A 17,826-nucleotide genomic window follows, 5' to 3' on the forward strand; every position below is an offset into this window, starting at 1 on the left:
AATAAATAAAAATAAGGGAAATTTGTGAGAAATTTTTTGAGACATTTTCTACAATTATTAACGAATTTACCACAACTTTCTTTTTCTCACTTACTTGAACAAAACACAATTCCCTATTAACTGTGAAAATTGGGAGTCCTTGATGGGATGAAAGGCCTGTAACATTTTGGGACTCCTCAGTTTCAATCATCCTTAATTCTTATGTACCCAATAGATGAAGCATTAAGAAATATTGGAAAAACAGAATTGAAAATACTGACAAATGAAGAATCCGTTTATTAATACTCCAAGAAATTACAGTGCAGCTGGTTAACAATTAGGACCAGAAGGAACTCTTATTACAGAAAAAATGAAACAATTTGTATGGTCGCCATTCCTTTTATATTCACAGGTGGGACTGATCCACATATCATAATCGTCAGGACCCCTCAAAATTGTGAAGAACCCTGTTATTCAGTAGGGTTTAAATCCCTAGGGACTAAATTGAAGCCCTTAACAAATGAAATGAAAATTAAGATAAAAATAAATAAAAATAAAAAATCAAGGGCATTTGCTTTTCTTCTGCCTTAAGTAATAACTAAGGTCGAACCATTGTCTATGTATGGTCTATAGACTCTATTATGATCAATTGAACCTCATTACTTTTGGTGCAAACCTCAATAGCCTATCCAAGGTATTTAGGATAGAACTTTCTCGCAAACAGAGAGCAAACATTGGTAGTTTTGCCATTGTACTCGCAAGTTCTTCCACTCCTCATCCTCTCTAAAAGCTCTACAGTCACATCTGTTCTCATAAATCTGGTAGGGTGTGGTCCTCCTCTTGACCAGTCGACCTAAGTCAAGCTTCGGTTCGAGTTCTTCTCCCAGAACTTCAGTTGGTATGTAGTGCTCATCTGAGTAACAACGAAGGCTTGCAGTATCTCCCAAATAGAGAGAAATATTTCCAATCCGAGGCTATCTCGGTGGCCAGGTCTTGGTCCATCTCGAACCACTGAGCACCCTTTCGCCATTGACTAAGCTTGATATGTGGCTTCATGCGGGGGCTGTATCGGCCACGGCCGACTGGGCCTGGCTCATCGTAAGCCTCTACGAAGGATTTGGTAGATCCAATGAGGTAATTGTAGACTGTGGAGAAGTTGAAGAGGGGAATGCATGCCTCTGATAGAATTTGGTGTCTGAAAATGTGGTGATGAAGTGGGAAAAACTAAGAATATGGTGTCTGAAAAAAACAAAAATTTCTCGTTAAGTCATAACATCAAAATGTGGTGATGAATGGGTACCTTAAAGGGGGTTGGTTTCGTACTGGGGATCTTGGTGCCGGTGCCAGAGAAGGAGACCGGTTTCTCTGATATCTGGAAAACGAAAACATCAGAAAAAAAGAAGAAAAAATAAGCAATGAGGTGAAAGGTGGGATGGAGAGTACCGCCGGTTGTCGTTGTAGGTGCCAGTGCCGGAGAAGGAGAAGATGACTCTGTTGCCGGTTTCTCTGATATCTGGAAAACGAAAATATCAGAAAAGAAAAAATAAAAAATAAAAAATAAAAAATGAGATGAAAAGATGGGCTGGAGAGTACCGCCGGTTGCTGTCGTAGATGCCGGTGCCGGAGAAGGAGAAGATGCTCTGGTGAGGGAGAAGCAGTCAGGGTCAGGCACTCGAGAGGGGGGAGAGGGAGAAGAGGGTTTTGGAGATACCTAACCTGGAGCTATCGAATGAAGGGTTTGGACTCGTAAATGGGATTTTGGGGTAACGGAAGGGACTAACGGAAGCCCTGCACGCGCTGTTTGGCGACTCTCGTGTGAAGGGACAGATGGCGGATGGTGAACATGTGGAGCGTTTGTGGGGAAAAACCGGGTGGGACGCAGATTTGAACTCCTTCCCAACTGTGCATTTAACCAATTTAACTGAAGTTCAGCTCAGCCCTCCCAAACGGGCACATAAGACTGATACTGGCCTTGGTTTGTGCGCAGGTCATAAAAATTATCGGGGTATCACCATATCATATAACATTAATACCTATCTGGCTATCTTTACGGTTTTACCCCTTTAACTGCAAACTTTCCCTAACACTAGTGTGATATAATATATAACAACAAATCAGGTTGTGTTTAGTGGCTTAATTTGGTAAAGATGTACCTAATTTCTTAAGTTGTATATTGGTAATTTATCTTTATAAAGTGGAAATCAAGTTCAATATGTTTTGTCATTGAATGAAATAATGGATTAAGAATAAAGTAAGTAGGTAGCTACAAGATTGACACATCAAAAGATGATTATTGATGCCAATATTGGAGAGCAAATCAGCCCCCCACAATGTCTCACATCACATACAAGTCGTGTATTGGGAATTTCTCCCGATGATGATACCAGAAATGATGATGCCATCATAGGAAGATATTCACAATACACAGCCGGATGTGTTGTGGGACTTTGGGGGGGACTGATTTGAACTCCCAATATTGCACCATAAAGCTCTTGAAGTAGAATTTTCTATATCCATGTGTTCTTTTGCTTTAATGGACAAGGTAGAGTGAGAAACTTCCGGGTAGAAGATGCCATAATCATCTTGAAGTGGTATAGGGAAGCGATGCAAGTTGCATATGAGAATTGATGGGTTTAGTTGGAGGCTTGGAGCAAGACTTCTAAAAAGTAATTCTATGAGAAGTGATGCATAAATTTTGACCTTGCTAGTGTTAACCAGTGTTTTAAGATTCGGCCCAAACTCGATGATTGGACCGATAATACCGAAACATGAAGAACATTTTAGTTTCTATTCCGGTTCGAGTCTTGAAACACCGATTGTTAACATGCCTATGACATATGAACTGCTTCAAAAGGATTGCCATAGAAGTGGAAATCACCAAAGAAGTTGTCGGAGATACAACTGCTGGGATGCTTAGCTGAAGGAAGAAGAGACTCTCGAGTTCAAGCTAGACAAAGCCCGATAACTTTTCTCATGCATGTCTCACGTTTTTCCAACAATCAAACATGAAAAAAATATATATCATTTAAGAATATTCCTCTTTTTCCCATCCCTTTTTCAACCAAACGGAGCCTTAAAAGCACTGTTCGGCCCACCATTTTCTGAAGCGTGCTAGCGAGGCAGCGCTGCTGCAATGATGCTTGATAGACATACCTGTCGAAAAGACACGTGGCACGTATCAAACTCGTGAAACAAACTTTACCAAGTAGTTTGGTCAACAGATCCGACAGTGGCAGCATTCCCTACTTGATCTGACGCGTCTCCAATTTTTTTTTTCCAAGCCACGTGTCCTCAAATTCCACGTATCTGTAACCGCCATCAGCAGACTTTACAGCGGCACTCAAACACGTGGACTTGGGTTGTGGACCAACCGACCATTCCATTGGCCCACCTTACATTAAAACTGGTATGAACGGGCCAGATGAAGTTAGATGACAAAGGATACCTTCTTGTGGGTCTCAGGGATCCACGCTGTAGGCATCATTAATTATTGACCGTTGGAGATAGGGGTTAACTTTGGTTGTTCCAACAGCACAGGCTGTTGAGACAGTTTCACAGTTCACCTATTCAAATTCATGTTAATGTGGCATTTCCTGAAATTCTATCAACAACATAGAATGTTGTTCTCCAACAGGTAAAGTTTTTCTGTTTTGTCATGTCTATTGTTGGTATAAAAGGACGGCACTCATGTTCATCACCTTCGTTATCTAGAGGTGTTGATCACTCCTGAAGTCCTCTGAGAGACGGAAAAAACTCATCTACACTATCACTCTGAGAGACGGCCTCTGAATCTCTAGTTCTCTTTACCGGCTTTGGTAGCTCTGGGGGGAACTATAATTTTCTCTGGGTTTCTTTTGATTTGTTTGTTTTGAAACCCTAATTTCTTCATCTGAACTCTGGTATTTTTTTTGGCAACATCGAGTGTGGTGAGGTTACAAGGTTACCGAGTCCTTTTTAGGTGTTTTTTCCCCCAGTCTGTTGAGCCCTATTTATCTTCGGGAAGTATTCGTTCATTAGGAAGAGGAGATCTACAATTTTTTTTCTATAATTATATAATCTAAAAAATTGTTTCCCTTTTCTCCTTTATTATAGCAGTTAAGGACAACTTTTGGCCCTTAATATCAATAAAAGTAATGTATTTAAAAAAATTGAAAAATGGGTTAACTTTTTAAAAATAATATCAATTAAAGGCAAAAATATTGTTCATCTTCTTCCTCTTGCAATTCATTCACCGGCGCCACCGTCCACCGCCGCCTCTGGCAACATTGCCGGAGGTGGGCGGAGGCATAGGAGGCAGCAGTGGTAGCGGCGTTGGTGGTCATTTCTCTAATTAGTTATTCATTAAGAATTAATATTTTAAAATTTATTTTATTAATATTTACTATGAATTAATTAATAATATTATGTTTACTATTAATTATGTTTAATTATTTAATTTTTTAGTATTTAATTATTTAATTTTTTAGTATTTAATTATTTTTATTGAATGACTAATTAGGTTAATAGTAAAATCCTTATTTATTTATTCATTAATTGCTTAGTTAATTCATTAGTAACTATTTTTTGTTAATTATTAACTTGTTCATATTACATTTTCACTATTTTGTATTAAATTCTTAATTAGATATTAATTATTTAAAATCCATAAGTAGTTAGTTTATTATTTTAATTAAATAACGTTTTACATTTTTTAGTTTATGAGTTATTATTAATATTATAATTTATAAATACCCATGACTTAATTAATAACTTGAATATTTGAATATTATTTATTCATAAATTATTAAATTAGTTTTCATTGATAAATTATTTAGTACAATATATTTTAATTAAATTATTAATTATAAAATAATTATTAAATTATTAAAATTTTATTGATTATTTTTTCATTAATATTTTATTTTATTATACTTATTAATGTTTTATTAAATTATTAATAATTTATGTGTTATGAATCTAGTATTAATTAATTATTTATTTAATAGTTTAGTATTAATTAATTATTAAACTAAGGCTGATTTTCCCACTATTTTCCCTTTTGCAACAAAAAAATGGAACATGAAAAAATCCACCCATTTTCCCTTTCCCATCCCACTAAAATCTTCCCATAAACCAAACATAGCATTAAATCAAAGTCTTCCGATTAAATTTGATATGTAGTTGGTGAACAATTAGGTTATTGCAAAGCATACCTAAAAGTACTTTATGATTTCAAATTTTATTAATAAAAAAATGGTTAAATAAACTTTGACCAATTAACCAAGAGAACAACTCGAATAAATTTGCAATTTTATAGTTAAATTTATTACATGCTCTGATATGAAATCATTGAATATATTGAAGATGTTTTATTTGTGAATGGTGTTATTAATACGTATTGAAGTTGTGTTGATGTAAGTTGGGTCACTACTCTAATCCAAAATGTCTATTTCATATTCATTGACATGCTCTTATTGTTAAGTGTTAATAGTTAAGCTTATTATATGTTCGTTGAACTTCATGTTTAATTGTTAAGAGAATCATTACAAAATATTACAATTATTGTATTCCACATTAATCGAGAGGTGTTAAAATTCCATGCTTATCAAAGTCCCAATAAGCAAAGGTTGTTGAACATCTTAAAAAATTAGAACATTGTAGCTAGTAACTCATCAAGTCAATTTTGGATATTTATTGTTTGGATTCAACAGAGGTTATAGTTTTAAATATGTTGGGCTTAATTTTCTTGACCTTGTTGTTGTATATCTTTGGTGTTTATGGTGTTGGAGAGAAAAAAAGGAATTCAAGTGGTGTTCATTATAAGTAACTACGTGTGACTTTAATTGTATTCATTTGTCTTTAAAATTGTTCTGTGAAAAAGTAGAGAAGATAAGCATCAATTTTCCACTTCCAAATCATTTTTCTAACACACCTGAGGTTGGGCAGTAGCCTTGGAGATTTAATAAGAGACCAACTATCTCCTTTAATTCCCAGTTTTGTAACTTCAACCTTGGATAAGAGGGTTGTTGTCTTGTTCAACTCCTAGTTTGAGGTTGGGCAGTAGCCTTAGAAACATGTCGACTATCCTGTTGAAAAAATCACACCCATGGCTTGTTGAATATGTCGAAACATGATGAAAACTTTTCATTGGTCCAATTGTGTTGGTGTTTCTAGATATGTCATATCGGACTGAATTGTGTATAGAGGCAATTACTAATTGTCATGATTATATATATAGTGAGTATCAAAGGACCCCTTGGACATGGTTGCAGAAGCTTCAACCTTCAAAGGGACCCTTGGACATGAACATGTAACTTATCTCCTTTTTTATATGTATTTGATGACAATGTAGGACATATGTGTTTTAAAAGTGTCTTGTGGCTTATTCTGGTCCTAATTGGTCTTACAAATCAGGAAGCTTTTCCCTTCCTACTGCAACCTAGATTGTTTTAGTTGCATGAATGAAAAAAATGTTGGTTGAATGTAACTCCTAGGTGCTCTAAAATTGTGTGAAGGGAATCAAAGTGGGAACATGGAATTTGTCTCCTGATGTAATGACTGCAAGTATTGCTCTCCATTTGTTTATATTGTTTCAGTGTTTTAGTGCAAATTATCACCATTGGTGCACACCTTGTATTATTATTTAACCCTAGAAACCAATATATATCTTACAATACAGTATGATACATATTTGATGCTTTCAACCTTGACTGGAGAGTTGACATGGCAATGTTGGACATGTTTTTTCATGGGCCACACCTTATCTCTGGGGTGAAACTTGCTTACCAACATTTCTCTTATTAGAATACATATCTTTTGGTGTTTCCACATGAACAAGTCTTTGACTGTGTAAGCTATTCACTTGTAGGTTTAATTTCTCCTACTATATCTATGAAGCCTAGACAAGCATAGGTTTAGTGTCCTTGAACGGATTCTGGAAGTTTTTACTTTTAGTCTTATTTTCAATATTTTGTACTTTTGTATTTCTAAGCTCCATGCTAAATAATATACCGTCTTTTTTTTTGTTGCGGATTATGTTGAAGAGTTCTAAAGCCTAATTTGATGGTGAATTTAAAATATAGAATGGAACTTGTGGTCAAGGATGACACACTGGCAAATGTGGAAGGGCACAATGAGCGCTACTCAATTACCTCAACAGTATCTCATCCAACCGGTGGCTGATGATTAAGATAATCTTTATATTGATTGTTGTACATAACATCATTTATAGCCACTAGCCCAATTTACACCGTCAAGTGATCAAGTCTCATCCAACATTTCAAAAATTATATTTGTAGTTTTGCTCTGCCTTGTTGTACATAACATCATAAGCTGTGTGTATATACAATGAGAAGTCTACCATTATTCTTCCCTTACATTTTCTCGGTTAAGTTGATGCTAGGATGACATGTCTTCATAGCTTCCTTCTTCAGTCCGTTGCCATTTGCATTTCATCAGTGTGCTTGTGTGTTTGAAAGTTGAAATAGAGAGCAGAATTAGTATAAATTCATTGAGTGGTCGTGCTTATTCTCAGTTGACATTCGTGAATGAAGAGAAGTACTAACTACTAACTATAAAGATTATGCATTTGGTTTGGCGAGTTTAAGACGTATCAATTATCGGTTTGAGTGTGAGACTGATGAACTCCAACAAATTGTTAAAATATTTGTGGACGCTGATATTGCATTTTCTTGGCACTCCATTTGTTCTCATTATAGATTCATTTGAGTGCAATCTGATCTACTTCTGTCTTAGTCTTTACTTTGCTTCATCTTTTACTTTACTTAATCCATACTACAAACAAACTAACACATGCTGAAACTCAAAACTAAAATAAATCAGAATTTGCACTAAATAGTCAATTTGTTTACAAACATGGAAATGGGATCGCACAACAAACTAACAAGTAACAAGAGGGGACTGGGGAGGGTTCAACTTCCTCTTAAAGTTGTAAGATTCCTCTTAAGAGGTAAGAGTTAAAGAGAAATAAACAGGCCCACACTTTAGCCTAGATAAACTCCTATGCAGAAGTCACATATCCTAGATTCGCCCTTGACATATGAATAGAATTCTCGAAAGATTTGACTCATGACCCGACAAGGATTTTGGTTTTGTATCAGGTTCGAGTCTTAAAACATTGATTTACACCAAAAAAACGGGCTAAAAAATAATGATCCAAACATTACCAAATAAGACATTTACCACTATTAATTACTCAATTTTCATGTTTAAAAGAACTAAAATTTAGCCATGATCATGTCTAGAGAATACAGACTTCAGTACCACCAAATGGGCTTAAATTATTCCTAAGTTCTAGAAAATGGACTTATTCATCCAACTGTTTGCCAAATCCTTTAAAGTGCCTTTACATTCTAACAATTTTCTCCTTAAAACCCTTCACATGTGAATGCACACAACATTGATTAGGTCCACCTTTACCTTAATTTCTAGGCCAGTAGAACCTGATTTCAAGGATTTACATTCGTTGATATTCTTTTGGTAGCCTAGTTGCACCTGTATTTTTAAACGATGAAGTCATTCTATCTGGTTTAAGGCCTATTGTCGTCTTAAGTTGGTCATGGCATCTGAACCACAACTAGTAGTACTTGTTAGCTCGTAAAAACATGATCCACCATGGAAGCATTCCATTTCGTGCCACATAATTCCTTTATCAGTAAAATCCCAAACATCTTCTTAACTTTTATGACCCCAAACCCCAGTTTTTAGTGTCTTTTAATTTAAAACCCTTTGTTAGACTAGGTTTTGCTTGCTTTTTGCACAAGTCTAGCATTAAAAGGTCAAACATGAAGTTTACAAGGAATCAAAGCCAACAGTTCTGAAAGTGAATTCTAAATTTAGAGATTCATATTCAATCTTCTTACCAGATTAATCAAACTTTGCTATCAAGGTTTCCATACTTACAGGGTTAACCCATGCTCTAATCTTGGTGGTTTTTCCCAAGTGCAACCAAGAGACAACATAGAAAACAATGTGCACTTTGGAAGGTTTACAAACTAGTCCAAGCCAACCAAAAAAACAACCGTTAAAAGCTAGCTAAAATTATCTCTAGAAAATTTAACAGTTCATGGCATCCAATCTATATCTTTTCCAAGCTTCAGACATTCCATGATCTAAGAATAAAAAACAACACTAAATACCATGTTTTTTTTTTTTTACATTTAACCATCCTTGAATTCTTTCCTCACGCATCCATAGGAATTTGATACATTAAATATCTAGCAAGTTATTAACTACTATAAATGCATGTTAGAAACATTTATAGTAGTTTTCTATTCCTTAACCATCTAACTTCACATGTCTGTCTAGGTGATATATTTATTTTCCAAGTTTAAAACTATTAAGAAATTTTAACAAGCAATTTGGATCCATAAAGGATGAATGGTGTATTTAACTAAACTTTTAGTACTGTGAGCATAACCATGAATCACAGATAAATTTGCATTCCTTGTATTTGCAATCATATTGTAAGAACCTAAACCCATGCTCTAGCTAGTAGAAGATACCATAATCATCTTGAAGTAGCATAGGGAACCGATGTAGGTTGCATCTGAGAATTGATGGGTTTGATTGGAGGCTTGGAGCTGGACTTCTAAAAAGTAATTTTATGAGAAGTGATGCATAGTTGCATAAGAAAAATTTGACCTTGTCAATGCTAACCAGTGTTTTAAGACCCGGCCTAGACTCGATGGTCGAACCATGAGAAATGGGAACCGGTGGATTTTTTGGGTCCTGGTTAAATGATGGTTTTGACGGTTTGGGCGGATAAACCACCCAATTAACAGATAATACTGGAACAAAAAGAACATTTCAGTTTTTACTCCGGTCCGAGTCTTAAAATACTGATTGTTAACACATCTATGACATGAACTATTTCAAAAGGATTGCCATGGAAGTGGAAATTGGCCATCTAATGCGAGATCACATCTTCGCCCCACAACGCCCCACAGTACATCCTCACCGTGTATTGGGAACATCTCTCAATGATAACATCATCAGGACTGGTACTATCATCGAGACATGTTCCCAATATACGGTGGGGATGTTTTGTGGGGCGTTGTAGGGTGGAGATGTGGACTCATCGAATGCAACCCATCCATTTGCCATCCCTTACTGGATTCCATCTTATCAAATGATGCCATCCATGTAGATTAGTGTGGATCATCAGTGCATGAGAAGAGTTACTTGTCAATCCTGCAGAGTAGATGGTCAAACATATTGAGCTACCTTTGAGGGATTTGTGTAAGGCTGTAAGCCCATACACAATGATTGGTAAAACTTGAAAACGTGGTTAGGTATAGCTTGATGCTATTAAGTGAGGTCCCTGAATATATAAGTTTTTATTCTCTAACATGCCCCTTTATACAAAAGCTCATCAAACTTGAATAACGGATATAAGTGCTTCTCTTTTTGAGTAAAAAAGCGATAGCTTTCGGGCAGTCTACATGCTTTCCCCCTGCTCAAGCGATACAATGAACATCATTGAATTTAGCTTGAAGAGAACCAAGGATTTTATTGTTTGGTCCCCATGCCATCCTCATCCAACCTTACCAGATTAATCCTCTGAATGCCCTTTCCCCCTAGATTGTGGCTCATTGTTCAATCACCTGCCAATGACAGATTAAATGAAAGAAGAAACGAGCGATTCTTTTAATCGATCTAGTTGCATGAAAAGGGATGAAGGGTTAAGTTCTCATGTACCACCCTACTATAGGGCAAGCTATCGCTTGCTTAACATGGCCTAAAACGACCTTGTAGGCTTTTTAGGGCTACTACTGCTACATGAGCTAACGAAGCGTTGATGCTCCTGTAGCTACTAGACGAGTGTAGTGAGCTAATCGAGTGAGCGCAGCGAATGAGATTAGCAAGCATAGAGAAGCATCAATGTAGGAGAGTGTGCTCTTTGCTTCTGTACCTTCAGTAGGTCAAATAGCAAGAGCAGCGGAGGGTGCTCATGGTTTGGTTAATCAAAACGGTAGTATTATAGTTTTTGAAAAATGAATAATCGAAACTGAACCAAAGCTGATTAATTAACCAGTCGATTGGTTCGATTCATCAATTTTTTTATTTTTATAGTATTATAAATAATAAATATAAATTATTATATTATAAGTATAAATAATATATTATTGATTATAAATATATAATACTTATATATATCCATTTATAATATATAAATAATGTAAGATATATATGAAAATATATATAATATACATACATATATATACCGGCCGGTTCAGTTAACTGCCAGTTCTTTTTTTATATTGATCAACTGAAACTAAATTGATACCTTCAGTTTTTTATATTGGCCAACCGGCAGGTTTGGTTTATCAGGCTCACCCATAGACTTGAAGTGTAGATAAACAAAGTCCCACCCATCACTAACCAATCATTATATGATAGGTTCTCATAACAGGAAAGTAAGGAACTTTGCACATGGAATCCAGACTCCCCACAGAGTGATCCTCACACATTGTACCCGAGCATTGCAAGTGCACAACACACAAGTACGGAAAATGTTCTCAATGCACAACTGCAATGTGCTATGTGGTTGGTGTGAGGAGCACTTTGAAGAGTAGATCCACTGGTCTTTTACACATAAGAGTAAATGAAATCAACACCAAAATCATGGGTTCTTGACTACTTGTTACACAGTGATTGGATAGTGTAGGAGTTTAGGAAAACCAATTTGGAGTTCAAATCAGCCCCCCACAACGTACTACAACACATCCCTGTCGTGTATTGCAAACATCTCCTAATGATAATGTCATCATTGGGAGATATTCCCAATACACGTCGGAGATGTGTTGTGGGACGTTGTGGGGGGCTGATTTGATTGCATAAGGATCCAACTTCAATGAATTCTCCTGTCTCTGTCCTTCATAGAAAAATTCCTATTACTCTCAACACAAAACAAAAGTTCTACTTATAAGAGGAATATGGGGAATGTTTTTCAATTTAAATGAATGAGTGGGTGAGACGACTGAATCCCATGTCTCCGCTACAGGCTACAGTCAGTAGGAGGTCATACCAACAGGCACTTGGTACCTTGCTATATACGTATAAAATATTGTTGAGTTTGGAAGGAGTACAAATGCAAATGTGTAGAGTGCAAAACCTTATGCTTTGTATTATTTTGTATGAATTTATGTTGTACATATTTGCATTTGTACTCTTATCAAACTGAGCCTTATATACATTTAGCAATAATATTTGTACATATTTTCAATCTATTTTATTTGCCATAAAGCCCAATAAAACATGAATATATAAAAAATTCAAAAATATATACTCTCAGACCTGACCAACTTGCCTAGACCTAAACGTAGTCTGAATTAGGTCTGGGTTGATAGACTTGATTTTGACCTAGGATTGGGCCAAGCCCAAACTTGATGTTTGAGTCCTAGGGTTGAGCTTGGGTTGACCCTCAACTGGACCCAATCTGCTTGAGTTGCATCCCAGCGTTGGGGTGACAACAAATGTAGCTACACGATGGAAATTGCCCTTAATCATAGCATTAGTCCTATCAGTTTGTTTTGCTGCTTAGGTCGTGTTTGGTTGCAGTGCAAATAAATTTGCATTGGTGTAAAATTATGATGGTTCAAATTATTTGAGTGCAAATTTTGATTTTTTTTTAAATTTTACTATATTTTGTTTGATTACAATACAAATGAAGTAAGATAAAATCTTGAACAAAATAAAATAAAACCCAAAATAAAATTAAACCAAAATTTGCATTCCCATACATTTGTATTAGTGCAAATAAGATTGCATTGCAATCCAAACATAGCCTTGGCATTTAGGATTACAGCGGTTAAACAAAACTTTGGGCTGTTACATAACTAGCATCTACTAGGTGGCTATGACAAGCCAATATTGATTAATGGCTGGGTCATGCATCCGGCTCAAGCGGGGTGCAAACAGTAGTGTCTCTAGCTATAAAATTTCACTCACTATGCCATATATAAATCTAAATTCTACTCTACTGATAAAGTAATATCATTGTTTTTCTTCACCAGAACTACTAAATTCATAAAGTAGTTTTTCCTTTTGGTTCATCATCATCTAAGCCTTACCACAATTATATGGAGTTGGCAACATGAATTCTGTTCCGCCATTCTGTTTTATTTAGGCCATGTTTGGGAGTGCTTATTTGGGCCATTAAGCACTTATATCTGAAAAATAAGTCGAAATAAGTGCTTATTTAAAAATTAAGGGTTATTTTTTAAGTCCAAATTTTCAGCTTTTTTAAGTGCTTATACAATTTATTCATTTTTTTATTCCGAAATTATCCCTACTTGAATTTTAAAATACCACTTAAAAAATTATCCCTAATTGAATTTTATAAAAGTACTTTTATGAAAGTATTTTTACAAAAGCACTTTTATAAAAGTATTTTTATGAAAGCACTTTTATGAAGTACTTTTGCGAAATCACTTTTATGAAAGTACTTTTATGAAAGTACTTTTATAAAATTACAAAAGTACTTTTACATAAGTACTTTTATGAAAGCACTTTTATAAAAGTACTTTTACGTAAACACTTTTATAAAAGTACTTTTATGTAAGCACTTTATAAAAGTACTTTTATGAAAGACATATGAAGGCACTTTATAAAAGCACTTTCATAGAAGTACTTTCGTAAAAGTACTTTTGTAAAAGTGCTTTTGTAAAAATGCTTTCATAAAAGTACTTTCTTAAAAGTACTTTCTTGAAAGAAAATGAAGGACAAAATAGTCACAAATGCTTATTTAAGTGTTTATTAGAGAAAAATACTACCAAGCGCCCAATATAAAATAAGTACTTATTTTAAAAAAACAAGTGCTTGAATAAGCACTTATTTTTAACTTAAGCACTCCCACACATGGCCTTAGTGCAATATCTATTGTTAAATTATTAACACTTAAATTATTTCTCAATACTTCAACCTATGTCATTTTTTATTTGCCCCTAGCCCTTCTTGCACCATAAACTTGCAATAGATCAATTTTTCTTATAGGTGTTGTAGATTGTCTTCTTGGATGTGATCAAATGATCTTAGTCCACTTTTCCTTATTTCATTTTTTTTGGGTTAATTTCTTTTAGATGACATTGTATTGATCAATAATATTAATGAAGGATTAAATGTAAAATTAAGTTTATGGGCAAATACCTTAAAAACAAAAGGTTTTAAATAAGTATGAGATTTTATGAGTAAAAATAAGTACAAGATTGAAGGCTAAGGCATATGGTGCAAATGTAGAAGAAGTTGTGTACTTTCTTTTCTACCTACAACCCTTTCTTTACCATGAAAAGCCCACCACTATATCTTAAATTATTAAGGCTGCATATGGCATTCCTTATTTTAAAGAATTATCATTTTTGCAATTAAAAACTCAGTGTTCATAGAGGCATCTTAACTAGAAAAAAGGAGATAAATATAATCCTTAAAATAATGAATGCCAAATGCAACCTAAGACTCCTACTCCATTTTACATCAAGATAACTCAATGTGATCTTTTTCATTACCTTGGTTCAATAATTAATAACATGGGAAATATTGAAGAGGATGGGAAAAAGGAGGGCTGTATTTGGAGTCCTATGTGATGGATGAATACCATTGAACTTAAAAGGAAAATTCTATAAAAACAATTGTAGGACCAGAAATGTTATCATAGTGTTGAATAATTAAAATGCGATTTGTTCAAAAATGGGTGTGACAGAAATGCATATACTAAGATCAATGAATAAAAAAAATAGAAAGGATAAGGTAAAAAACAAAGTCATTTGAAAAAAACTAGTAATAGCTCCAAAGGTGATAAAACGAGAGAAAGTAGAGATTAAGATGGTTTGTTCATGTGCATAGAAGGCCATCTAAGTATTAGGAAGAAGAAGTGATCACTTGCAAGTTATGACTAAACAGAAATGCCAATATATGATCTATGTGGCTTGTTTGGCCACATATAGTTGGGAAAAGGCTTAAATAATGTGCTAATGATGATGAACAAAAAAATGTATTTAACAAACAGAAATGTCGACATAGGATTTATGTAGCCAACCAATCCAATCCATATAGTTGGGATAAGGCCAAGGTTTAAAATATTGATATGCCCGATACGCCAGTAGGGGCATATCTAGCGAATCGATACTGCTTTTTGGTGTTTTTTTTTCTTTTTTTCACATCCAATTTAGGGGCTGGTGTAGGGCTTCTCCACCCCCTAAACCAGTCAAACCCCTGATACACCCACTATAGGGCATATCGGAGGGGTCCTGGAATGATACGTATCGACCTATACGGGCCGATACTTTGAACCTTGGATAAGGATTGGATGATAATGCTAATGATAATGAACCAAACAAACACATTTAACAATGATGGTCCACCAATAACCAAATTAATTAATGAATAAAGATAGTTCAAACTTTTACAAGAATGACACATTTTCCCATCACTCCTAAGACCAATCAATTGTTTAGGTTTTCAAGGTCACTCTTATTTAGAGCATAAATGGAAACAACTCAAGTATCAATAATTAGGGCGGTGCATGTTTGGTATTGAAGTGGTATTTCCAAGGCATTTCTACTGTGTTAGCACCATATAGGTCTCTTTTTCTTGTTGGATTGAGTATTTTCAAGTTTCAAGCAACACTAAATGCCTAGATTTATGTGAAAACAACTCTGGAATTCTACGAGAACAACTTTTGATGTTTTTACAATGGAAACAATGTTTTTAGCTTTTTGCCCATGTGGCACCTAATCAACACCCAATAACAGTATAAAATATAGGGATTATAGTTGAGAAGGGCAACTTTTGTATCCTAATATCAGTAAAAATAATCATTTTAATATAATTTCTAAAATACGTTAACTTTTTAAAATATATATCAAATAAGGGCAAAAACTCTATTTATCTTCTTTCTCCAAACAAACTAGTGGTGAGTCACCTAAATCCAAAAGATTTTCGACGACACTAAGCACCCAGTGGTTGGCATCGTTGAACAGTGGCCCACAACTCACCACAAAGCACCCGCGACTCGGAGGTGCTTAGTTGCCTGAACCTAGAAGATTTCTGATGCCCCATCTCTCTTGAGATTATAATTGACCCTATAACCGAATGGGCTTTAGGCTACTCAGATCTTAATGCAAAATCTTAATGCGTATTTTGATTGTCAAATCTACTAGAAGAATTTCCCAAAAAGACTTGCCAAACACCCCATTAGTAAAAAGACAATTTTGCCTTTTCAACACCTTTCAAATTTTCAAAGAGAGCCACTGATATTGAATCAAATTCATCATTCATTTGTAGTTGCTGCCACTTGGGAAAACCAAACCTTTTTGCCCTTCACCCAATCTACTGCCTATTGGTAGTAGCACAAAAACAAAGTCAGTTTGAGAGTAAGCATTCCATCTCTGATCCGAAGAAGAAAAAGAAATCCCAAAGAAGAAAAAACAACCCCAGTTAATGGTAGTCATGTATTTGCTTCAGTCTACATACTCCATTCAATGTTCAGAAGAAAAAAAAAACAATTGCATCTACTGTTACATAAAAAGGCAAGAATGTAAGCAAACCATTAATACCCCAATCAAAAAGAAAATTAAGTACCTGAGTATTAGGAAAATCTAGCATTAATTCTTACCGTATTTTCCATAAAAACTTCCAAAACCTCAGTTTAGATTAAATAGGGATGCTAGGTAACCCCAATTACAAAAAAAATGCGAATGAAAATTTATCTTATGTTATATCTTTAACAGAGAATGCAAATTAAAGAGAAACAAAATATGGAGATAAGTATATCAAAAAGAAGAAACTCACAAAGCAAAACCAATATAACTTGATGGGGCAACTTTAGGTTCCTATAAAAATTTCAGTAGGCAATGACGTCAATATGCAAACAGTTATTTAGACTCAATTTAGAAGGAATACAAATACAAATATGTATAATGTTTGTAAATCTGTGTATTTTGTATTTTGTATATGTTTACGCTGCACATATTTGTATTTGTACTATTTCAAAACTAAGCCTGACTTAGAGATGGGTAAAAGAGGGGAGGTGCTTCAGGACATCACCTGATAGGGGAAGTCATAGTCTATAACTCTCTGTCGAGAGAGATTAGAAATATGCATTTAACTCCCACCAATTATATATTATAAATTACAAATGTTTACTTTCAAACTCTTTTCCCACCTAAGGCTGAAAGTTTCAACATATGCATTTAAGTCCCCACATCACTTGGAGTCTACACTTCATAGACTATCATACCACTTCGAAGATTGTCATACCTAAACAGTCTAAAACTAAAAACGACCATAGCTATTTGGTGAAAAAATAATCTAGCTATTTATTCGTCATTTACTACCCATATTTCTAATTTCTCTTGTTTCTACCATAGGAATGAATTGGTAATTTGTCTTGTCCTCTACCACACAAACTCGCTTAGAAGACTACTGGGAAATTGATCTGACGACCAAAGGAGTGAAGAAGCCCCATACGTTCAATAGTAAATATAAATATGAGGTTTTGGAGCAATGTTGTTATAACAATAAACTGTCGAGGCTTAATAGGATTCTTTGAAGATACTAACTTGTACTTCATTCACAAGAGAGTTATAGTCAAGGTGCTTTGGTTCTGTTTATGTTTATTCAATAAATGTTTATTGTCGGTGCCACATAGGCGTCATCTTAACATTTTCTTTCTTTTGTTCTTTTGCATGCATCGAAAATGTAAAAAGTGAATTTTGGTTTTTGTGCCTGCCAGCCATTTGTGGAAGCTATTTTTTAAAGCTTTCACAAATGGCCAGGCATTTATTCACTGTTACGATGATGTGACGCCTAGTTGTCATAAACGGTTGTAATTATTGCATTTCTCGGTTT

General features: G+C 34.8%; 1 pseudogene across 1 annotated transcript; it reads right to left on the reverse strand.

Moving 5' to 3' along the window:
- Positions 1-377: 377 nt before the first annotated feature.
- LOC148847561 (glycosyltransferase BC10-like) lies at positions 378-2,496 on the reverse strand (annotated as a pseudogene). The gene is made up of 5 exons (XR_016101054.1): positions 2,404-2,496; positions 1,573-1,690; positions 1,423-1,492; positions 1,280-1,351; positions 378-1,174 (listed from the first exon to the last, which is right to left on the reverse strand). The product of XR_016101054.1 is annotated as a glycosyltransferase BC10-like (transcript).
- Between the last annotated feature and the right edge of the window lie 15,330 nt (positions 2,497-17,826).

This window comes from Nelumbo lutea, chromosome 6, assembly GCF_056320005.1.
Source record: "Nelumbo lutea isolate HS-2025 chromosome 6, American lotus-T2T, whole genome shotgun sequence".
Lineage (NCBI taxonomy): Eukaryota > Viridiplantae > Streptophyta > Magnoliopsida > Proteales > Nelumbonaceae > Nelumbo > Nelumbo lutea.